The sequence below is a fragment of the Onychostruthus taczanowskii genome, unplaced genomic scaffold (assembly GCF_017590055.1).
Source record: "Onychostruthus taczanowskii isolate IOZ18803 unplaced genomic scaffold, ASM1759005v1 scaffold29, whole genome shotgun sequence".
In the NCBI taxonomy this organism is placed as follows: domain Eukaryota; kingdom Metazoa; phylum Chordata; class Aves; order Passeriformes; family Passeridae; genus Onychostruthus; species Onychostruthus taczanowskii.
This window is the reverse complement of record NW_024500239.1, coordinates 2,638,559-2,663,026: the sequence shown is the minus strand read 5'-3', so window position 1 is coordinate 2,663,026 and position 24,468 is coordinate 2,638,559. Positions and strand designations below refer to the sequence as shown.

The 24,468-nt window shown below is 40.5% G+C and overlaps 1 protein-coding gene across 3 annotated transcripts in view; it reads right to left on the bottom strand.

Moving 5' to 3' along the window:
- Positions 1–20,222, bottom strand: part of LOC121337775 (poly(rC)-binding protein 3-like) — a 139,055-nt gene extending 118,833 nt beyond the window's left edge. For all 3 annotated transcript variants that reach the window (XM_041408095.1, XM_041408093.1, XM_041408094.1), the window contains exon 1: positions 19,927–20,222. The gene's annotated coding sequence lies outside the window, so the exon portion shown is untranslated. The remainder of the gene's footprint in view (positions 1–19,926) is intronic.
- Positions 20,223–24,468: the final 4,246 nt, after the last annotated feature.

Below are 24,468 nucleotides of genomic sequence, written 5' to 3'. Positions count from 1 at the left end.
CTCTAAGTGAACTTTCATATGTCTTCTCCATAATTCATTATTTTCCTTTAAACTTCAACAACTTTAAGCCTTACAGAATGCAGCTCCACAGGACCATGCCAAAAATTACAATAAAACAGACCTTAACCCAGCACAGTTAATTTGACTCCTTTAAGGACAGAGACAGATCCATACAGTAAAAATGTTTGCCTTTAACTTTCTCTGGTGCTTTTCAGCCCCAAAGCACAACAGGAGGGTCGATAATTCAAGAAATAGGAGAGTTTTGGTAGAAGGAGGAATTGAGCTGTCAATTTCTACAGTTTCCAAGGTTTTACAGATTTTTTTCTCCCTAAAATATAAATAACAAAGTAACAAACCTTTTACAAATAAGCCAGGCTTGCCTACCCTGCCTTTACGAAGGGCATGAAAAAGCAGACTCTAAGAAAGCGAGAGGGCAGCTGCAGCTTGGTGTCAGCTCAGCCATTCTTGCCTGGGTTTCTGCCTGAGCACTGAACCTGGGAGCAGCATATGGCAAAGGACCAAGCAGTCCCAGGAGGACCAGGCTGGAGAGGACCAAGCAGTCCCAGAGTTTTTACAGGATGGTGGGTGGAATCAGCTCCTACACACTGACTGCTGCAACCATGCTGTTCCATGAGAGATCTTCAGAACTAAGGTTGTACATACAGAAAACTGTTTTTCACCTGTGTTTTGGGTGTCATATTGATGCTGTATATCCTTCTGTAGGGACAGGAAAGTACACAGTTACAGAAGTACCTTTCATAACCTATAAGCATCTTCTTACCACTGGGCAAGTGCTTTCATTAAAGAGCTGAAAGCAGCATTTGTTTCAATAAAGTTGAAACAAGTTGTCAGGAATCCCTCTGACTATTCTTACCAGTAATATGGCACCACAGTGTTACCTGGCTGCTGCTTCAGCTCTAATAGGTCTGTGATTTAGCTGTGAGAAATTCTCAGCCTCAGTCATTCTGCTCTCCTGGCATCATAAGCATGTACTACAGAGTTTAAATACTCAGCTAAAATGTCACTGTCACCCTATACATATAATGTAAGAAAAAGGTGATTTCCACAAAGGAACTCATATCTTCATTTCCTTTCAGGGCCTTTCCTTTAATTTGTTGCTCAGCTGTCCTTTTATTTTTATTAGACTCACTTGCTGTGTTAGCAATTACAAAATGATTTGAGGTTAGCATGGCTTTTTTCCCCCTGCTCCCAGAAAAAAGAGATAGATTGCCAGTGAGAGCAGTGAAAGGATCTTTAGGAAAAGGGGAGAGTTTTGCTTTGAGGCTGGCATATTTAGGTTATTTAGATAACCTGCTGGTTTCAGGCAACATCACAAAATGAAATTACATGGTTTCAGTAAAATGAAAGGAAGAAGGCCACCAATAACACAGCAGTGCTCCAGTAAAATGCAGTACAATTAAACTCCATGAGCTGAAGCTTCCCTACCTGCATTCAGAGTGGTCTGCAACACCTACAAGCCCCAGTCACCTGAACTGAAATAATGTTTCCCTGCTCAAGACTGCTGCCAAAGGCTATGATCAGACATGAGCACATTCCATGAAGATGACAGTTACTTGAGCTGACAGCTACTTTAAGGGAAACAAAGTCTGGGCTGATGTCCACTCCAGTGATTTCAGTGCATTTCAGTGCACAATTCAGGTAACAGCAACCTCCTATGGGCTCCATGCTGAGCAAAAAAAGGCAGCAGGGAATCCCAAATCAAGAAAAACAATGCCACACCACCAAAAACACTGTGTTCTGTCAGAAAAAAGCCAAATTCCACCCTAACCACTTTTTAGTGCTGACCTCTTCCTAGAAACCTTCAAGAAAAAAATATCACATGTATACATAAAATAAAAGACTATAAACATACATGAATGAGCTCTGACCTTCCTTCTGGCTTGTCCATATGACTAAAATAATGACATCTGCTTAAGGTCAGAGGTCCGGAATATTCGAATGCTGTGCCTGTAGCACGTGTGTTCCAAATGCAGCCTACACTGTCATGGATAATTATGACATCTAGTGTAGACACATCTGTTCCTTTTACAGTGGTCAATTTTGGGGTTTCTTTTATCGTAAATAGAAATAAAACTTGATCCCAGAACTGTAAGACATCATAATTCTAATGGGAGACCTCTTTGGCAAGACTGATCATTTAAAATTAAGTGGAAAACAATTTTTTTTAAACTAATCAAACTTTTAATTTGCATTTAAATTTGCAGTACATTGGATAATTGTACAAGCAGTCTAGGAAAGCTCCGTGCTGATGTTTCAACACAGAAAGATCTCATTAGAGAAGGACCATAAGAAATGAAAGGCTATACTCTAGTTACAAATCACGTGACCCATTAGTAGGATGGGGGTAGGAGGGAAAGACATCAACATCAGCATAGAGAAATGTTCTGCTAACTCAGTCTCACTGGTTTTCTGAAAACAAGAAAATTTATTTTCAGGTCAGTGATTTTCAACTGTTTTCAATTCACAGATCCCTAAATATTTTCCAGTGCTTATGTAGATCTTTGAATAGCAACATTAAGCCCAAGGCAAAATGCTTGCTTTTCATCTTTACCTGCCATGGGTTTCTGAGATATGGTTCACATACAAATCGGCTGAAAAACATTTTTTAAAAGGCATCTTTTTATCAGAATTTAGCTGTTTTGCTTAGAAAACTTCTATCACAGCCTTCCTCAAAAGGAGGGGGAAGGAAGAAACAACCTACTCATGCTCTGCAGACAAGATTTCTTTGAACTGGAGCCACAGATGCTTACATTTTCAGGTCTCTTTGCCATGGATGGGTTTAGGTACAAACTCCATTACAAACCTTTGTTGTGTCGTTTCTCAGCCTTCCATTACACAGGACAGCACCAATGTCTGTCTACCCGAGACTGACCTTCAGCATGTGAGATCTGCACCTGGTCTTGGTTCAGAGCCAGAATGTCTGGACTTAATTTACAGCACCAAATGAAATGCCAGTACACAATCTTGGCCCCATGGAGGTACATACCTGCTACCCTGGAGAAGTCCTGCATATCTGAGTGTCCTGAGCATCACCTGCATTTGTCCAAGAATTACCAGACATGGAACCAACCAAAAGAACACTTATTTTTTTATTTAATTGCCTGCAGAATTCTTTCCTTCCCTCAGTTTCACTAGAGCCAGGGGAGGGCCTGCTGCTCTGACAGATGTATATCCTCTCTGTATTTCCTTTGGGAGACTCTCATGCACCTATTTAGCAACAGATACCACTCACAAAAAGGGCCCTGCCAGGATTATGTGGCCTATGAGGAGACTCTTCTGCATGACAGTCACCCCCTCAGGCACTTGGAAACAAAAGCATCTTTCTGCCCACTAAGCATTGAAGTTCCTGGAACATTTAGTTCAATCCATGTTTTGTACACATTTTGTTTTTTGAAGACATGCATCCCTACTGCTCTTTATAGAGTGTTCTTGGTGGAGGCATTTAAAAGAAACAATCCTTTGAACAGGGTTCTTCCTGGCTGTGTACTTCCTCTTTCCTAATCTATTTCCAAATTCTGACTGACGGTCTGAGCTTCAGCTCTAAGTCTGGTGTTTGTCATGGACACATCATCGCTGCTGGTGACACACTGTACTACAGAGAGGAAAGGACAATACAGTCACCATGCACTGGTGAAGGCCCAACCTCCATGATTATGCAGGCTCTTTACAGAAATCCCTCCTCTCAGTATTTTACACAGGAAATAATAATTAAAAAAATAGTCAGAACAATTCTTACATAGAGATAGTGCAATTTGATATAAAACATGAAAAAACCTTGATAGGTTGATAGAATCACCAGAAAGAATTCTAATGTATTTACATGATACAGGCAACAATAATCTCATTTTTTCCATGGTGGTTTTCATGTTAGCCATTCCCCCATATACAGAGTGTTAACAGTTCTTTCCCTTGCTAACACACTGTGGAAATCCCTTTCTTGGCAAATATCATCATCAAGGGGACAATTTCCCAGAGAAATCTGGCTCACGTTCAAGATTCTTTGTGAGGATCAAAAATGGATCAAAAACTGGGGGAGAGGAATTCATGAGCACATCAATCAGAAAAGCTGAATGCATCTACTCTTGCACTTGATCAAGAAAAATAAAATAGTTTTCTTTTAGTCTCTGTCTGACTGACTAACATTGTGGCTGAGTCAACACCTCTCATTTGCAACTGGGAGCAACCACGACATCAGAGACATCCAGATCAAGTACATGAAATTGCACCAGAAACCTTCATTAATAAGAAAATATGCAGAACAGAGACTGGTACACTTTTTTTTTTCTCCAACAAGCTATAGCATCCTAAAACATTCAATGTTCATATTTGTATTACTGTAAATATGCAAAGAGCTCAAATAAATACTTGACTCTAAGAATCTGGTCCAGAGTGGCTTCAAAGAATAATTTATTACTTCAGAAAAAAAATCTTTTTATTTTTGGATTAAATAAAATGTATGACTTTCCTTTATGTGGCTATGAAAACTTATTGAGTATCTTTGTTACTTGGCAATTGGGCTGCTTAGCTAGAGAAGATCAAAAGTCATGCTAATAAAACCACTGAAAAAAAAAAAGACACATGCTGTTGAAACTTGCACTAAAATGTATTACCCTTGGTTCATAATAATGAAGTCAATTTGAAATATAAAGGCTTGTCTTTGCAAAGAACACTGCCACACACAGAGTAAAATAACTCAGATCACACCAGAAAGGGCCACCTTCCCATTGCTAACTGCCTGATCAGTGGGTACAGAGGAGAAATGGAGAGTTAACCCTGGACACACAGCCCTCCCAGCATTATGAACTAGTACACTTTTCACCAGTCTTAAACTGCGACTGTTCCACAGCACTCTGCAACTTAACTCTCCTGAGCTGATCACTTTTTTGCTACCTTAAGTGCACGAAATGATTGTTACTGATTTGTGTGTTACATTTTCTTGGGCAGGCAAGGCAAAAAAAAAAAAAAAAAAAAAAAAAAAAAAAAGGGGGGGGGAAAATTTTTTTTTTTTTTTTTTTTTTTTTTTGGGGGGGGGGAAAAAAAAAAAAAAAAAAAAAAAAAAAAAAAAAAAAAAAAAAAGGTGGGGGGTAAAAGGCAGGGGCAGGGAAGGGGAAAGAGAGCACAAGGAAGGGATAGAACAGTTCCTGCCCCCGAAAGCATTCCCTGTGCCATTCCAATTTAAAGACAGACTTTCTGACAAGCACCCTGGTGGTCATGTTCATTGCAAGCCAAAGGACAAAGCGATTAAGGTGCAAGGATTACCCAGGCACAAAAAGGGTCAGGATACAACAACTTTAAGCCCACAGTGGTGCAGTGGCATCACCTTCTGATGCCCTAACTCTTCAGAAAATCATCCTTTTCCAGTTCTGATTCCCTGTCAAAATGAATTAATGCACAGTCAGTGGGTCCCAGCTGCCTTACTCCCAGCCCAGTGCCAGCAATGTTTAGGGACTTCATGTCCCAAATGCAGCTGGGTCACAGCTCAGCCTGGGATTCATTCCTCAGCCTGTGAATGAGGAGGCACGACCTCAGCTGAGGGAACAGAAAGGGGAGTGTTACACGCAGTGTTACTCATGTCCTATGCCCAACTCATCTCTGGATCCTCTAATGGGCACAGACTTCCCCCTGCTCCCAAGGAAACTCTGTGACTAGGAGCCTGTTTTCCTATTTAACCTTGCAAGGGCAGCTGAGCACCATGCAAGCGAACCTACTACAAATTACTGCTCAGATCTAGAACATCTGGTTTGTTTGCAAAGTAATCCTCCCCAAAAAACAAACAACTGCTGACTCAGGAGCAGATGTAGTTGCATTTCCAGTGCCTGTGAGGTGAAGCTGTGGAACGGCCACTTCTGCTCATCCCAGAAGGTGAAGACATAAGACAACAGCCAATCCATGCAGCACCACTGCCTGCACTCAGCAGACTAACCAAGCCAGGTGGTTTTGTTAAAAAAAAAAAAAGAAAGGAGAGAAAAAAGAAAAAAGGCCCCAAAATGCAGAAAAACGAAAACCCAACCAAACCAAAACCCAACCAAAACCCACAAAACAAAAAGCCCCAAAATACACCTCTCCCCTCTCTCTCTGGCAATTCAGCCACAAGCAGCATGGTCACACGCTCCCTGCCCATGCCTTGCCTTCTACCAGTGCTGTAAGCACCTATAAATACCATGGGGATGCACACTTGTGGTGTGGAGCCCACTCACACTTTCTGTTCCCTGGCCTGATTTCCAGATGCCGGACAGATTTGCAGGGCTGGAAGGGCACTCCCAGGCTTTTGCAGCTGACCACGGTAACATGGCAGCAACATTTGTTTCTGAACCAAACAATACAGAGAGTTTCAGCTCTACAAGTAGAAACCAAATGGCTTCTTCTAATCTGCAGAACCTGTTACCTCTACATGTCTGTCTTTCAGCACACATTTTTCTTTTGCTATTTATGTACTACAGCACAAACCTCCTGGGCAGGCTATTAATCTGAAATGGCGTCAAGTAAATGCACCAAATAAATAACTAGCCCCTTCAATATCCCAAGCTCAGGCACTCATGGAACACGCTCATCCTCTGGAATACCCCTCTTCACCCTTCTGTTAACAGCAATGTCATGGGCATTCAAGAGACATGTTCTACAGATCAGGGAAGAAAACCAGGAATAACCATCTTCAACCCCTCAGCTCCCAGCACAGTCTGGCAAGACAAATTCCCCATCTAATAACCCAAGAGAGACTTCAGGAAGGAGCCACTCATTTACCGAGCAGATGGTAACTGAAGCCATGTCTCTGCAGATTCAATGGCAATAAGGTATAAGACTCCAGCACTGGGGCTTGAAAACTTTCTCCAAATGGCTTAAATTTTCTCCCTAAATCCTGTTACTTTCTAATTCCAGTTCAATTTTTGCAGTACATTCCCTTTCCTTGGGCTTCCTTTGGACTACATTTCAACTTTTCAGTACTAACACTGCTCTCCCAGATCTCAGTGACTGCTAACTTCAAAAGGGAACTCACTGGATTCATTAGACTACTTAATGACATTCATTCTGGCACTAATCTTAAAGCACTTTAAGCACTTAAAACTTTTTAAATTATTATTTTAAATAACCAGGATAACGTAGCAGTCAAAAGGGATTTGCCAGAATTGGCAAGGACCTCCACCACAGAAGGAAGCAAGCACATTTTAAAGACAGCTTGCCTTACTCAACTTTCCCCTAAATTACAGCAAGAGTCATCATTGCAGCAAAATATTTCTTAAATATTACAGCAATGCTTAATTTTTTTCCAACTGAAGATGAAGAAACATATTAATCTCTGGCACAGACTAGTATGGAAGAAAATAAGAAATGAGACCACTTAGGACAGTGCTAACTCTGGATGGGAAGAATAATAAACCAATGGCAATATAATCGGCACATAATCTTTTAAGAGTTTACACATTGAATGGGTAGATGAATTTGATAATCAAGCAACAAACTGATTTCCTACTAGTTCTGAAATTCTAGGATTCACTCAAGCAAGTATACAAGATGCCAGTAGTGTGAGCTTTTCCACAGATAAGCAGCTCTGGAAGGAAGTAAAAGGTTCTAAATGTTACTCAAGGGAGGAGCAGCAGCAGTAGAGAAAGAATTAGACAAGTAGGATAAATTTAGCTGAAAAAGACCACTGAGTTGGAAAATGTACACTACAAGTAAATTACAGCAAGCTAAAGTAAATATTTCTTAATTATGAAAGTTAGTACAGATGTCATTAATAAAACCACAACATTTCTATGTAATTTGATTTATAAATGTAATTCATTGTTGAGTCATACAAACTGAAAACATTTTGAATTCAAGACAGATATTAGACAGTTCAGAGGTTTGATGCACTGAGGGCATATGTGTGGAGTGAAGAACCAAACCAACCAAGCATCTAAAAATTTAGAGGCCTCCTAAGCACAGAAACTGAAGTTGATTTTGTGGGAGTCCTGCCAGCAGCTGGTCTTATGTGCAGTTTATTTCTTTCTATTTTAGAACTATAATTTTGCTGCTCTCTTGAAATTAAAAAAAAAGGACAAGTCCACATGATAATTAACCAAAACCCAAAAATATTTCCAGTAAAGATGAATTATTTATTAAATTTTTTTAAAGTCCACAAACATTAAGCTCATTTACTTTGGAGGAAATATTTTCCACCTTCCCATTTGATTTGTCTTTGTGTACAAGAGAATAGTAATCCACAGTCATTTGAAATATGCCGATGCAGAAAACAAGGGAATATTTACTCACAATAAGTAAAGCTATTCTTGCTTTAGGCTGGAATATCAGGGAAACTAAAATGTTTAGAAGCATATGATGCCATCTGAGTACAAGAGAATAGTAATCCACAGTCATTTGAAATATGCCGATGCAGAAAACAAGGGAATATTTACTCACAATAAGTAAAGCTATTCTTGCTTTAGGCTGGAATATCAGGGAAACTAAATGTTTAGAAGTATATGATGGCATCTGAAAAAAGGCTCAATATTTGATTGGAGATTAAAAAATATTTTGCAAATTTGATCTGTTTGCAGGAGAAGCCACTGCTGGTCTTTGATGTGCATGTATCTCATATAAATCCAAGGAGGTAATAATTCCAGAGTACAAAGTCATGATGTGACCACAAATGGAATATGGCATGTAGCTCTTATCTTCACATATTGCAAAAAAAAAGATATAAAATAACTAGGTATATACAAAGAAGGCTAACTTAAATGATATAGGAATTGGAGGATAAGACACCGAATATGAAGACAGACTAAGGAAGCTAAAGTTCTATAATCCAGAAAAGAGGATTGAGCAGAATATGATCATAGTCTATAAATAACTTACAGGTAACAATATAGATGAAAGAAGAGAATTATTGAGAGTCCTGGTACAGGGTAAGATGACAAGCAACTTCCTTGAGTTAAAGAAGGGAAAACTGAACAGAAGAATGTAGGCCAGACATTTGCAAAACGGAATACCCCACAGCAGCATGCAAAATGATTGCATTTTAACCAAGGTTGAGTCACTTCATACATGTGGCAGTTCCAAGTAAAACATGTGAGTCTTGTGCCTCACAGGACACGACACAGTCCTGTGGTCATCTGCCAAATGAACTGGAGTTTGTTTTGGCTTCTGGGTGCCCAATAGAAGAGATGAATTCAAAGGAGGCATCAAAGTTGAGTATAAACGTAGAAAACAGGTTGTCTAAAAGAAGTAATTTTATTTCCTCCTCCACCTTACGGGAGGCAGGTTGTTAAAACTAACCACAGACAGGAAAAATGCCATTAACATGGCAAATGACCTATATGTCATAACATATAAAGATTGGGTACATTGGGCGCCCAGAATGTGCCTCAAACAGCAAGAAAAGACTTGCTCCCAATTATTCCATCTTGCAAATTTTCAAATAACATCAATGTAAGACACGCATTCTCATATAAGTTGGAATGAGTAAGTAGAGATTTACCTCAAAACTGAAAAAAAGTGGATACATGCACACGAAAGATCAGCTTCTCCTACAAACACATCAGGCTTCCAAAATAATCATCGATCTCCAATGTGACTTTTCTAATACATTCAACAGAGCACCAGAGATCTAGAAAAAGACAAGAAGCTGGCCTCATTATTAATATGATATCCAGAAGGCTGGTTTGCATGGGGGTGGGGGGGTGAGGGGGAAAGTCTGCCTAGAATACGATCTTTTAGTTATTTAATTGCTGAATGTTCCAAGTGGTTGAAATGAAAATACACAAGTTTTGAAAAGTTTATTCCTATTGAAGCAAAATGGAGATAGACACAGTAATGTTCCTGTACTAACCACTACACTTTCCTATGTCAATAAAAATATTATCTCCTCTCAGGGATGTGGAAAAAAATCCACATACCAAGGTAAGCTTTTTCTATCCACACATACTGCAAAGATTTTAACACTCCATTTAAAATCTCATGGACATACCACACTCACTTTCCACTGGTCTCACTGAGACACTGTATCTTTGTAACCTCAATCCTTTCTCCTTTTACCCCAACAGAAGGAGCCACTCAGGTTTAAAACTCAGAAGATCTAAAGAGGGCAATGAAAGTTAGGAGAAATGGATGGAGAAAGAAGACAAAGCCTGTGAAAACACAATTTTCATGGACAACAGAAATACAGAATAAGTAAAGCTGAAAAAGACCTGTAAGATCATTGTGTCCAACCATTAACCCAGGACTGCCAAAACCAGCAGTAAGACGATGTCTCTCAGTGCCACATCTACCTGTCTTTAAATACCTCCAAGGGTGGTGACAAAACCCCTTCCCCGGGCAGCATCTTCCAGTGCCAGATAACCCTTTTAGTAAGTAATTTTTTTCCTAATATCCAATCTTTACCTATCCTGGCACAACTGAAGCTGATTCCTCTTGTCCAATCATGTTTTACTTTGAGAAAAAGTTCTTACCCAGATACAAGCTGGAGCAGAATTACACATCACTTTCACAATGAGATGCCATTTTGTAGCCAAAGTCAGTAGAAGAGTCTGGGAACATCACTGTGTCATCACAAAAACTGGATGTAGGAGGACAGAAGATCCCAGAAATCCTCAGGGATTAGACAGCAACCTGTTCTCATCCTACTGTTTCAACAGATTAATCAAGGAGAAATTCTGTCAGGGATTTTGTGGACATCTCATCCTCAACATCTTCCTTGTTTTGTTACAACCAGGAAAGGCTACCTACAGCTTGGACTTTATCACATTTGGTCTTCTGTACACATGTTAAAATTCAGGAAAACCTTCACAGTCTGTTTCAAAGATGTAAGGCAGAAAATGAATGAATACATTGAAAATCAATTTGCAAAAACTAACCAGGTAAACCATATTAAAATAGAACTAGTTACAAATACAAGATCATTTCTGGCTAGGAATACAGATCAATGACACTTCAGATTTACAATAAAAGGAAGGTATTTATGTCTCAGAATTTCCTTTAATACCATTTTTGTCACAAAGTCACCATGCATATATACAAACCTTAGGTAGGTATGTAAATTAGGTGCTCAGTGCTTGCACAAAACTATTGAATTTGACCAAGTACTAACTGAACAATATTAACTGAACAATATAAGGTTAAAATTAATATAGATGATGTCATATCTTGTTGATTACATATCATAAATTAAAAAGGTATTTATTTGAACAAACACATTTCTGTAAGTTCTTTTGTATGAGAAGTGTAGAGAGACTTTTATAGGCAGCAGCTATTCAGGGCTGCAGACATGAAAGCTTGCCTCAAACATAAGCTACAACCTTATTTTTGTATATTACTATAGCCTATCCATTTGACATCTGCCCTAATAAATGTTCTTAATGAAAAGCATTCAAGTACACACTCTGTTCATTGGCTTTACCCAGAGTGCTGAGGCTCATTAGGCAGATTATCAGTTTTTTGCAAGACATGTCTGCACAGTTTTCAAATTTTGACTAATAATCTCTTGAAATAAGGTTTGCAGCAGAAGACATGCTGAGCCAAACTCATCACTAGACTGAATCTATGCTGATGTGATTTTTAAAACGTCTTTGCCCTTAGCCTTAGACATATTTGCAGGGGCAAAGTGGTTTTATTCAGTGGCTATTGCCAACCCCCAAAAATCTGCAATTACTATTAAGAAAATAAAAGTACCAATCCAAAACAACTTAAACTGAAACGTTTCTGTGGTTATTCCAAGCAACAATGTTTCTCGAACTTTTTTTCAGAAAGTACGAGTAACAATGAAAATTAGTTTCCCTTTAAACTAGGGCAAACACAGGTCCACATTTTGCCTTATTTGCCCACATTCTAGTAACAAAAGCATGCAAAAAATTTAATGTAGTATAAACCTGAGAAAGTTGTTAAAGATCCCAGTTAATTTTTTCCAACTGAGTAAGAATTAATATCTTTGAAATCAACACAACCAAGAAAGGATTGTGCAAAAAGCTCAAACTCTTCATAAGATAATCCCCTCATGTAATAAAATATATGTATCTGAATTGCATTAGGAGCATAGGAACAAGAAATTAAACTGATTTAAGGTGTATCTGCAATTTTTCAAGCTTGTCCTGTATATTTTAAATATATTATTTAGAAATAACATTATTTTCCTGGCAGCTCAGCTATATTCTCATTGAGAGAATTGCATTTTGATGTATTTTTAAGTATGATCTCAGAGGCATTCAGAGCTAAAATGTAGGTGACATTTTATTAGTAGCCATAGGCAACCCTAGTTATGGCTCCTTACATTTTTATTTATCCCTCAATATATACATGATCTGCTTTTAACTTTATTGAATAATAATAATAATAATAATAATAATAGTAATAATAATAATCACTGGAGACTGGGTCATTCGTGTCTAGGGATGGGAAATCAGAAAGGTCACAAGGTAAAAGGAAACTCCATTTTCTTATGAACTTTAATGGATTTCTCTTAGGGAAATTCAAGTTGCTTTAGAAATGTTTAGACATATATTGGTGGGCCCTTTACACCTGAGCTAAGTAAAAGCCCATCCATCTATGCAGAATAATCTGTGTTTAATAAAAGCACAGTAAAATAGATTCCTGTACACTTTTTTGTAAGGCCTCTCTTGCATTTTATTGCCAGCAGCCCAGTAACTCCACACATCCACTCAAAGCATGACTGGGGCTGTTTCTTAACCAGCAGTGAAACAGGCAAGGAAAGGTCACAGTGCTGGGAGATTTCTTTTCAGATGATAAAAAGGATTAAAAGTGAATAGGTCCTGGTTAGATCACCCTAAAAGGAAACCCAGGAATGACAAGGCACAGCCCAAAGTCCAAACTGTGTGTCAGCAATCTCCTGCTAGCAAATCTGGGGTCAAGAAGTAACTACCAACAAAACTGGATATAAACATGTATATACATACACACATATATATGTAATCCACCACAGGTGGTGTCCATACAATTGCCCACTCAAAAACCAAAGTAAACAAAGAGATCCCTGTAGCTAAGGCTACCATTGACAGGAAAAGGGTAATAACAGAAAATATGGAAATATTTATGGAAATATTAAGGTCACTTAAGTGGTTATACTTCTGCCTTTTATCACCTTTTCATTGAAACTAGAAACCAGGAAGAGAGGAAGGATGGCTCTGAGAAATCAGAAAGTGTCATCCAAGCACAAGAAAGTATGTTCACACAACTGCAAGGAGCTTGTTTCACCCACTGGTTAGGAAGTACCACTGAGGGGTATCACTCGTCAGCTGGAACTCAACAACTGGCCATGGATATGATCCTACTCTGCAGCAACACGGAACAAAATAGGTGAGCTACTCCTACACTCAGTCATGACAGTCTTAATAGCTGCAGAGGGAAGCAATTTGCACTTTCAGTGTTTAAGCTGATGCATTCTGCTCCACAGCCAGGAACAGGAACAGGTATCCCTGAACTTACTGTGTCACAGCTCAAGATCAGTGCCTTCTAAAAGTGTGCTTTTCAAGACATGGGGGAAATTACTTCGAAACACACATTAACTACCAATAAGAGGAGGAATACCATGACATCACATATTAAGTTATAACAGGTCTTGCCAACAGATTAATTGGTACTGAAGCTCCTAGAGATACATTGGCAATTCAGGTTCCTGTAAGCAAATAGGAGGCCAACAGCAACACTGGCTGGAAGTGTGGGAAAGCCACACCCAGCACATGATGGTCACCTCCAAGCAGACACCTCCAAGTGCAGACCCATTTCTGTCAGGACTGGGGGCTGCTTGACTGCTCTAGTCAATGGAAAAAGAATAGCTTTAGGAGGTTTCACCATCATGGCTCATGCTGGAGTCTTTTGCCAGAAAAGTATCACTCCTACACAAAAAACAGAAGCTTCCAAAATTTAAGCAGCATTTTAAAACACGGGATCAGATTCCCGTGTCAGATACTTATGTGACATTAGAAACACTGAAGGGACACTGGACTTTGCTACAAGCCAGTTTCAATAGTGCTTATAATTCTTATTCAGCTTCCTCCCCCCCACCCCAGTCACTGTGGCATGCTCACAGTAAATTAACAGTGACAGCCTCTTCAATACCTAGCAGGCATCTCTACTTGTGCACTGTGAATGCTGATGGGGAAAGAAGGAAGGGGGAAACGCAGTGCATCTCTCTCTTGGTGTCTGCACAGAGCCCTTGTTTTTCACGGAGAAATCTAATGGTGCAACTTTTGATGTTCCCTACTACTCAATCAAAACCCACCTATCTAAACTTCTCTGAATGAAAAGGACTTGGAACTCCAAAGCTGATTCTCATCGCAGTGAATGAATACTATAAACTCGGCTAGTGGAACAAAGGTAGAACTGTCATGTCTTCCTATCTGCAGGAGCAATACATTTTATTTTAATTTACTCTCACAGGTATAGCATACACTTCTAAAGAAAGAAAACAGTTCTTTTAATCACTTTGATATGTAAGGAAACCTCCACCAGATCCATGAAGATCAAGGACCTTCAGTATTTAATCCAGTACTATATGGTATTTATTGAGCCTATATAGTAATTATTGAGTGGATTTGCAGCATTTACAAAGGTTGCATTAGCCCCCAATGTTTTACGGCCTTTTCATGTAAAAAAATTGCTGTTACTCCATAGAATGTTTAATATTGCAACACAGACAGCGATTTTCTGTTTGCTCTTCTGGCTAGATGCTGGCATGTAGCTAGAACTATGCTAATGAGATCCTCAAAGTATGCACACAGTTTCTGAATGCACACAGTTAACTGAATGAAATCATGAGATCCTCAAAGTATGCACACAGTTTCGTTAACTGAATGAAATCACAGAAAAGTCATTTTATGGTCTTCAAGTCTCAGATTCTGTCCTTCTAGTTGTTTAGGCTCAAATGCTGAAGAGGTGCCATTTTATGGTCTTCAAGTCTCAGATTCTGTCCCTCTAGTTGTTTACTGCCCACTGACAAAAAAAAATATGCCAACAGTGGTAAAGGTAATAGGCCACCATAAATACCGGACTAGATGGTGTGGGCATTGCACCAAACACTTAATTACCATGTAGATGTATCAAAAAGTATTCATTTTTGGAGGGATGTACCCCTCTTCACTTTTCTGTAGCATGCACCGCATGTGGGATAATATACTTCCCTTGTTGCCACTGAGACAATCAGACTGTTTTCATTTCATAAAATACTAAGATCAGCAATAACATCTGTATTCGTTTACCAACAAACATATACCTATTTGTACATAAAAGATGACAGAGTATTTTCCTAGACCTCCACATTCTCTGTGTGCAGCTGCCCAGACTCCTGCTGCCGTGCCTGGGACTGCTGTTCTGACACAGCCACCCCCATTTTCTAAAAATTGGCTGAACATTCATAAAGGCCTACTGTAAGCATCACAGTCAAGTCCTTGTGTTGGTGTGTTTAATTTTAATGAAATCAAATTCTTTCTTTCATATCACAGACATGTGCCTAAACTACTCTGTATAGTGTTTTCCTAAGCATTTTCACTACTTTATTTTTAAACTATGATTTGAAAATATTTAATATAAAAAGTTTGTAAGATCAAAAAAAAAAAAAAACCCAACAAAAAACCTATCAAAAAATCACACATTCAAGTTTTTCTCCAGACCATTTTGTGAAAGTTTTCAGGTGTCACTGCATTAAATCCTGCTAAGAAATATTGCAGCATCCTCCTCACAGAATTGTATCAAGCTATAGGCTGTCTGAGCAACTAGATTACGCCAAGAACAACAGGTACATTTATAAATTTTGCAAACCTGCTGCTTATTTATTTTATACTGTTAGTCAGATCCTGCTACCAATGCCCACATCGCACATAGGAGGAAAAGTCTGCAGAGGTCACTGGCTGAGTCTTGACAGTGTGAATTGCTGCTCAATGACTCCCAGCAGCGTTGAGACACTATGGTCAAGCACAGACCTCTGAGGAGGTGCAAAGGAGAAAAAAACTTCATCCAACTCTAAATGACCATTACAGCTTTGAGGAAAACAAGGTCTGACCCAAGTGGGAGCCAGAATCAGAGAACCAGAATTAAAAAACCCAACAAACTAACTCCCTTGGGGGAAGAGATCAATTCATGTTGGTTTGCAAATTTTTCTGTGCATATAGATAATAGCCCTTTATATTTTAAATAACAATGACTTTCTATGCTAATTGTTTTTTGTGTCTCTGTGCTGAGGGCTTTCAGGGCTCAGAAAGCAAGTCAAGATGCTGAACAGCATGTGTGTACACAAGATGACAGCCTCTGGCAGGGGACACAAAGGCTTCAGAATACGGGTGAGCCCAGCGAAGGGCCACCCCTGTGCTTAGGGGATGATGGGCTGTCTGCTAGGAATCTGGCAAAATGCTCAAAAGGGAGTTTGTTAGCCTGAACTTGACTTCTGTGCCTCACTGATGAATATTAACATACAATTGCTCTTGCTGAATATCCCCATGGCTCTATGGCCACTTCAAGGATGCTTGCACATATTATTATCTCCCTCTTCCCTCTCACCAGCTGATGGGCACGGCACCTTTAGGGGTAAACACACACACCCTTAAGACCAAGTAGATGTCTGTTACAAAGATTTTCTGCTTGTTTTTAATCCAAAAGAGCTGGCATTGAGTTGCTGTTTTTTAATTAAAACCTCCTTTGCTGAGTTGTTTTTGTTTTGTGGAGCATCTATCAATCAGGAGGAGTCACCATAGGATGCACTCAGTGGCAGCAGGCTATTTCATCCCTTCCCCCAAGCCCAGACACTGACTTTTTCCTTCTTCCTCCCCTCCCCAACTTCATTAACTAAATGCACTGAATAAACCTTAACATCCCAGCTAAATCCTATTGGCCCTGGATTTGCTGCTTAATGCTAAAACCCAAGCGACCCATTTTTCTCCTGTTGATACTTCTATTGCTGATGGCAGCCAGCAGAGAAAAATACCCAACTATAAACTATTTTCACATAAGGAACAAAACCAAGAGCATTCATCACTCACTCTTTCTGCTGCTGCTCACAAACTTTATGTAAGCTTTACGTGACGTGTCAAAGCGTCCCTTGCTTTTGTGCTTCATAGGCAGCACAGTGAGCCTGTTGCTTAGCAAATGATTACAACAGAGTGCATCTGTTATTAAAAGTGCAACTAGGTCCCTCTTAAAGAAAAATGATCTGGCAAAGTCTATGAAAATTAATTTCTGTGCATTCTACAATCCCCAACCATGGTGTTGTTTTAAACATCTGAAGGTGGAGATCCCACTAACTGAAAATCTTGGGGCAATAAAAACAGAGTAAAGCTTCAGTGCTACAGAATCATTTTGGTTGCTACCCTTAAATTTTGCTTTGAACTCTAAGTTTGTCTTCCCAATGTCACATATGCCACAGAGGAGGCTAAAGATTAATCACTGTGCCTGGTCTCCTGGCTGTCAGCTCTTGTGCTGCACCCCAGTTATAATTACTGCACGTCATCTGCCCTCAGCTCAGCTGCCCAATGCTTCCTCCTTGGTCCATGATGACAAACAGGATCCTCAATGGTTCTTCCCAGCTCCTGACTCACTCTTTCCAAAGCACCCAAACTGGGTCATCCATCCAGCTGCAAAGCCTCCTTGTGGTAGCATTAAGACCTTTGGCTGCTCATGTCATCCGCCTGCCTTTACTGCTTGCTCCACCAGACCTCTGATCCCTCTTCTACCTTAAAAACATGACACCATGACCACCATGTGTTTTGCCAGAACATCTGACACTCCAAAACCCTTGCCTCCCACAAATACCTCTTTTCCACTTCTGCCACCCACACTTGTGGGTGAAGTCACATCCCCCATCAGCTCTGCAAGGTGCTCCACAACTTTCAGCTGCAGTGATACACTCTTGTCCTGCTGCAGGGTCTCTCTGGAATTGTCCCTGCCCAGCAGGCTTGGACCCAGGCTCACAGCACTCCTAAGCAGGACAGCCACTTCACCCTCTGCTCTCCCATGTCCTGTCCTTCTGCCTGGATACTGAGCATGAGGGATATGAACCCCTGTCCTTTCACCAGGACAGCTTCCTGCCTTGGTACGGATCCGTGGAAAGCGGCTTCACGTGCAGAAAACGGAGTGCTATCCCTCATGGCTTGCAAAAGTCGCTCACCGCATTTTCAGTTATCTGTCACAGTGGCTATTCCAGCTTGCTCTTGGGTATCCAACCAACACAGCAGTCTTCGGATTTGGCTTATATTTTAAAACCACATTTCACTTGACTTTATTATCAGACCTCGGTGTCCTACAATACCGAGGCTGGCTTCTGAGAAGTGCAGCATCCTGAACTGCCGGCCCCACGGACACCCAGTCCTTTGCCCAGCAAATTCCCGCAGCACTCAGAGGCTGCAAAGGCTGAAAAGGAGCAAGGAGCCTGGGCATTTGGTGAAAATGCAGCTATCCTGAATAAAAGCTGTATTTATAAAGAACCTAAAAGCAAATGCAATCTAGCACTGAAGATATGTGGCACAGGTTATGATTATTAGTACGCTGTCTGGTACGAGAAGGCTTTCAAATAAAAACACTTTCTTACTGACCGTGCACTCGCATTAATGTATTTCTTACCAATACCACTAATGGAGCATTCATCATGTTTCTTGCTTCTCTGAAGTAACAAGAGAAATAAATGGAGCCATGGAAGAATAAAATTAAATATATCCATGGCGCTACACGTTATCATAACGCACACACTCTACAAATGTGTTTAAATAGGGTCCTTGAAGGAAGTAATGGCAACTTGACTTCAATATTACAGAAATATTCAAACCAGCATAAATTGGAAGGCAGGAGAGATAAGAAATATAATCAGTAAAACAAATGCTTATATTCTTGAGGACTTGTTTTTTTGCAGCAAGGACACAGATGAGAGAAAGACAGAAGGCAAGGTCTTCTGTAAGAAACCAGCTATTCCAGACTAAAGAAAGTAAAAATATTTTTGTTCGCCTGATTATAGATAAGGAGAGTATGGAGCAATATCCACATGATTCATCAAGGTTTCCCCTTGCCTTGGATACAGTGAGTAGCATACTAGATAGACATATTTCTTAAGAGGTTTATGAGGAAGAAAACCTCAGCTTTTCAGTTCATTTTTATAAACTCTTAACGGATTTCAGCAAGGCCAGTTCCTGGACTCAGCTTTGAACCATTCTCAGTGATAGTTCATGAACTTTGCACCATGAATCTTTTTAGGGATAAGCTATGGACAAATGGATTACCAGCTGATCAACTCCATTTTTCACTATTGTTCTACTTCTAGAGCCATATACAAAAGAAACAAACAAGACCTACAGCTAGACTGGATGGTACACACACGGCTAACTATTTCTTTTTAACTCTTGAAGATAGACATGCCAAGGAATTGCCAGTTATGCCTGCATTTTGCTGCCTATAATTTATGCCTGAGCTGCTAAAATATGTTTAGGTAATGTGCGTTTACGGAGTGTTTATTTTTCCAGTGGCACTAGGAAGGTTATCAGAAACACAAATACAAGCCGTACACTAAACATAACCATACCCACTATCAGGACATTCTAACAGATGCATAAAGGACATTAAAACATCATTTTAGGCGCACAGGAACAATTTTTCTTTCATCTTCAAAAATAATAATACTAATGTCCATAGTAAAGAGGTATGAAGCCCGGATTCCTCTATTATTACTGTTAATTTAAAACTACTGGATATTTTCGAACTTTTCTTTAGGATACACACATTTCGAAGTTCACTTTTCCCCCACGGCACAACTCGCTGAGCGACAACCCGGTTGTTTACTCGCGCTGTTTACACAGCAACTTAAAAACAACAGCAAGAAAAGCCTCCAGAAACATCAACGGTTGAACGAAACGTGAAAACTTCCAATGCCAACACAAATTCCAAAATATGGGACAATATTCCAAATTGGTTGCTTCTGTCAGCGATGCACGTCAGAAACTTACTAACCTCTGCCTTCCTAATCCCTCCGCAACCCCTGTGGTCTTCCTCGGCCTCTCCTCGCTCCACGTTAAACTTGCAGGAAACCATTAACCGGGGGCACACGGACACACACACCGAGCAGGCTCCGGACGATCTTACCGCCTCCGAGCGCCGGAGCCCCGGCTCAGGCGGGGCTCCTCACCCGAGGGCAGCCCACTGTCCCGACTGACAGTCCCTCACGGATCTCCCTCAGCGCCGCTCACTCGCGCGGCGGACAAACCCGCCCCATCTCCGCACGGAGCACTTCTACCGCAACTTGTTGGGTTTCGGGCTTGTACAACCAGAGTTTTCCCGACGCGGCCCGGCGCTGCCCGTCCCGGGCCGGCAGCGCGGCCGCTCGGGCCCGCTCGGCTCCCGGCCCGCCGCACACAAAGAGCCCCGCGGCCCCCCGCGCCCCCCGCGGGCCCGCACCCACCTGCGGAGCGGCTCCGCTCCCGCCGCCCCGGCGCAGCTCCCGCCGTGCCGCCCTGCGCGGACAGATGGCCGGCAGCCCTCGCAGCCCTCTGCTCTGCCGGAGCGAGGCAAAGCCCGGCTTTTTTTTTTTTTTTTTTTTTTTTTTTTTTTTTTCCCTTCCTCTTTCCTCCCTTCTCCTGTTTTATCCTCTCTTCCTCCCTTGGCTTAGACCCTGGCAAATCAGCACAAGTGTGCTCACAACACCCCCTCCACTAGTCACTTCAATTAGTGCCACACGAGAGGAGCTTCTGCCCAAAATCTGCTTAAGAAAGGGCCAGAGGGCAGGGCAATCGCCTTTGCTCAACAATGACCAGAAGCTGCTATAAATATCCAAACAAAAGCACTGGCAAGGCCAGGAATGTCATATCCTAATGTGATAAAAAATATACATATCCGATGTATACCAGAAACACAAAGCAAGAAAATGAGGTTGTTTCTTATAAAAGAGACAACGATTAAAAGCAGTCGCCACCTCCTTACCCTCTCCCCCCAATACGTGACCTCGTAGTATGTTATCAAAGTTGTGTATTTCTGGGTGCCAAGCTATTATGTTTTCAAGGTCCAGAGCAGCTCGTTCACAATCCCTTTGTGACAGCTGCTCGCTAATATTTATAGGTACCCAAGTCTGTGCACCTTATATAACCAAGTTGACTGACCAGCGCTGGGCAGAGGTAGACTCCAACCCCACACATATGGTGCCTCACACAAATAGTACAGGCGGTGGCTTACCTTGTTATTTGAAACATTAACAAGAAGTTCCCAATACACCAATAAGTAAACCAATATATTAATACAGTACAGATGGGTGCATTTATATGAAACTGGAGGATTTAATGTAATTTGATTTAGACACATTTTACACTAACATTATTCCAGTGCTTTGAGTGAGGAGAAACTACAGCCTGAGGTTTCTAACTATACAGTGAACTGCAGTTGAAAACTAACAAGAAACCAAAAACCAAACAAACAACACAACTCACAAAAAGCCAACACACCCTTGATCAAGCACAGTGCCTTCTCCAGCAGTGCCTGGACTTTGGACTTGTACATCACTTCACAAATGCCCAGTTCACACTGTGTAAGTAGCTGGATGCCCTGGCTCTAGCATGGGGAGGGCAGAGTGGGAGAAGGGAGTGGTTTTGGTCCCACAAGGCTGCTTGTAAACTCTGCAGTGCCTTCGAGATAGTAATTTCCAGTCTGTTGATGGCCAGATGACAATAGCTAGGTTCATCTGAGGGGAAGCCAATAGCCACTGTCACCTAATTCCCTCTCCAGACGTTGTTCAAGAATGTAATCATTGCAAAGGGAGGGCACTCAGCTCACGTCCAAGTCTCGTGCCTCAATGTTTATGTACAAATCTGTGTAAAAGTAGTTAATCCTATTGACCAACCGCATGCTCTTTTAGAACCGAGATAAAGGCCATCTGAAATTAACCCTCTTTTCCTGTGTCAGGTTTCCATCAACTCAAAAAATCAACTTCTATTACAAATACATGTTATTTTTCCTATTTCATTCCCATGCCCTCTTCTGATCACACTTGTTTGTGATGCCGCAGTGAACACCGCTTTCTTAAACTGAACCAATTCACATACAGACTTATTCTCAAAGCACCTTTATCCACAAAGGATGTCACAGAGGGTTTTTGCTGCTTTATTAATTCCCTGAATTTGAACATATGCCCAGTGTAACAAAGAGTGTACTTTTAGAAGATCACTTGATTTAAAAGAAAGAATATTTAAGTGAAGCTCATACAAAACCCTAGTCCAAAAATCTTATATGCAGGCTTGCAAGAACTAAACTGCCCACAAGATTTCCAGACTTCCTAGATTCAGCAGAAAGAGAAATATTCTTTATTTCAACAAAGAGCTGTGAGTAACCCCGAGTGCACAGATGCAAAACAACAACACCAACACGAACAACACAGACTGAGCATTGTTGGGCCAAAGCTGCCAGCCTGTGGGCTGACAAAGCCCTCCCTGATGACGGGGGACAGGGAAGCAGAGGTCCTCACTCTGGCACAGGCATGGTGCAAGTCTGTGCAGCCCAGCACAGCAGCCAGGGTAATGGAAATAGATCCAGCTGAATTTCCAAGGTGTTCCATGCAATATGGCTAATTAACCCTGCCAGTTCCACTGACTGGTCTTTACACAGGGTCCTGCCTCTATTTCAGTCAGGGCCAACTGAGTTGTGTTGGCCACAGCAGCAGTACAAACATGTGTTGCATTGCAAAAGAGTGGACAGAAGTCTCACTGAAGGAATAAAAAACCCTGACATAATCCTCAAACCCTGACATAATCCTCAACAACAAAAACCCCTCCAGGTAAGCAAAAAAAAAAAAAAAAAAAGAAGAAGAAGAAGAAGATTTTTAGAATAATAAGCTTACTTGGCAAAAACATAAGCAATGACTTAAATAACTGCATAGTTGTGACTGAATAACAAGACAGCAAAAATAAATAACTAATGGAGTGAAATGCAAGGCTGTATGCATGGTATAAAAATTTAGCCAGCTAGGCAGACAAACAAATTGGTGGAACTGAGTTACTGATGCTAGAAGTGACAGAAAAATATCCTTGTCTCTGAATTCTGGGCGAGTTTTTTATCTTTAATTTTTGTATGTGTCATTCCCTAGTTCAAAGAGGAGAAATAAAAAGAATTATAAAAATAAAAATTTAAAAAAAAACTCCTTTCACCAAAAGACTGTTTGTATTGATCTGTCTTGATCTGCCCCTCTTCATTTTGCATGCTGCTTTCCTACACCAGCTTTTCCAACCTATGGATAGAAATGGTGGAGGAATCTTGCAATCTCCCTTAAGGACTGATGAAAATGTAACATAAGAAAAACTGTATGTATGGGTATATGCCTCACAAAGGGATATTCAGAAGGGTTGTCTTTGCAAGTGTGAAAGTATTCCAAATGCCATTTGCTTCTCAGATCAAAATGCTCCATTTGATGATAAATCTAAGAGACAGATGACAGAAATCTCCCTGACTGAGCAACGTCCCAAAACTGAAATGTACACAGCAAAGATACTATTTAGTTTATAAACAATTTAATGTATATTTGCAATTTTAAAATGTCATAAAATATTCTACCAACACAGCACGCACTTTATGGAGAATTATGGAGAATTATCTATTACCTGGAAGTGCTTTAAGTTAACTCATTATGGAAACAGAAACCTGGATCAGATACATTGGGTCCTTTCATTTGACATAATTTCCTGGAGAAGGAAACCTGTGTACTGAAAGCTATCCTCAAGCACTGGTTGAAGTTCTCCCTTAAATACTGTTTTATTTGATAAGTGAAAACTGACAGCACCACCAAATCATCTAGTATTAGTGTTCTTTTCTTTTACGTCCCTGCCCTTGGACAAAAAATAATAATGGGTTATGCTATTCCTTAGCCTAAATAAAATGTTGCAGTTCCGGAGATAAAGACGTATTGAGCTGAGCAATTAAATAGCTAAATAAATGAATCAGCAGAGCAGAAGTGACAGATTTAATTACTGCTTAGAGCTAGGAAGGGTAACTAATTATGGGGTTCATGAACCTCATGCCATTCTTTTCCTTAAGCATGTGCTTCGATTCTTCTGGATCAAACTCTGCAAATGCGGTAGCACCAGGCACTAGATTAAAAAAACCCAAAACATTGAGAAAGAAAGGCACAAAAAGCTGTCCAAAATTTGGTAATAAAATCTAATCTTTGAAGAAAGAATAGTCAATACTCTGTTCTAAAAGCCCTTATTAAATTGACTCCATACCATGAGTTACAAGAGCTTACTTTCAAATAGATAAGCACTAAAAATTTCATTCTCCAATTAATGAAAGCACAATCAAGTTCACTAGATGTGAATAAACCAAAGATTGCAACAGAAAGCTGTGGTGAGTGAGGCATAAAGCATATAGCCCCATTGAGTGGTTAGGAGCCCTGTTCATCAGAAAGTATCTGTCGCTGGGAAGCCTGAGAAAGCTTTTGATCCTACTGCCTCTCTCCTGCTTTGGTCAGCCCACCACACCAAGCAAAATATCTCAGAAAGATGCTTTTGTGGCCAACAA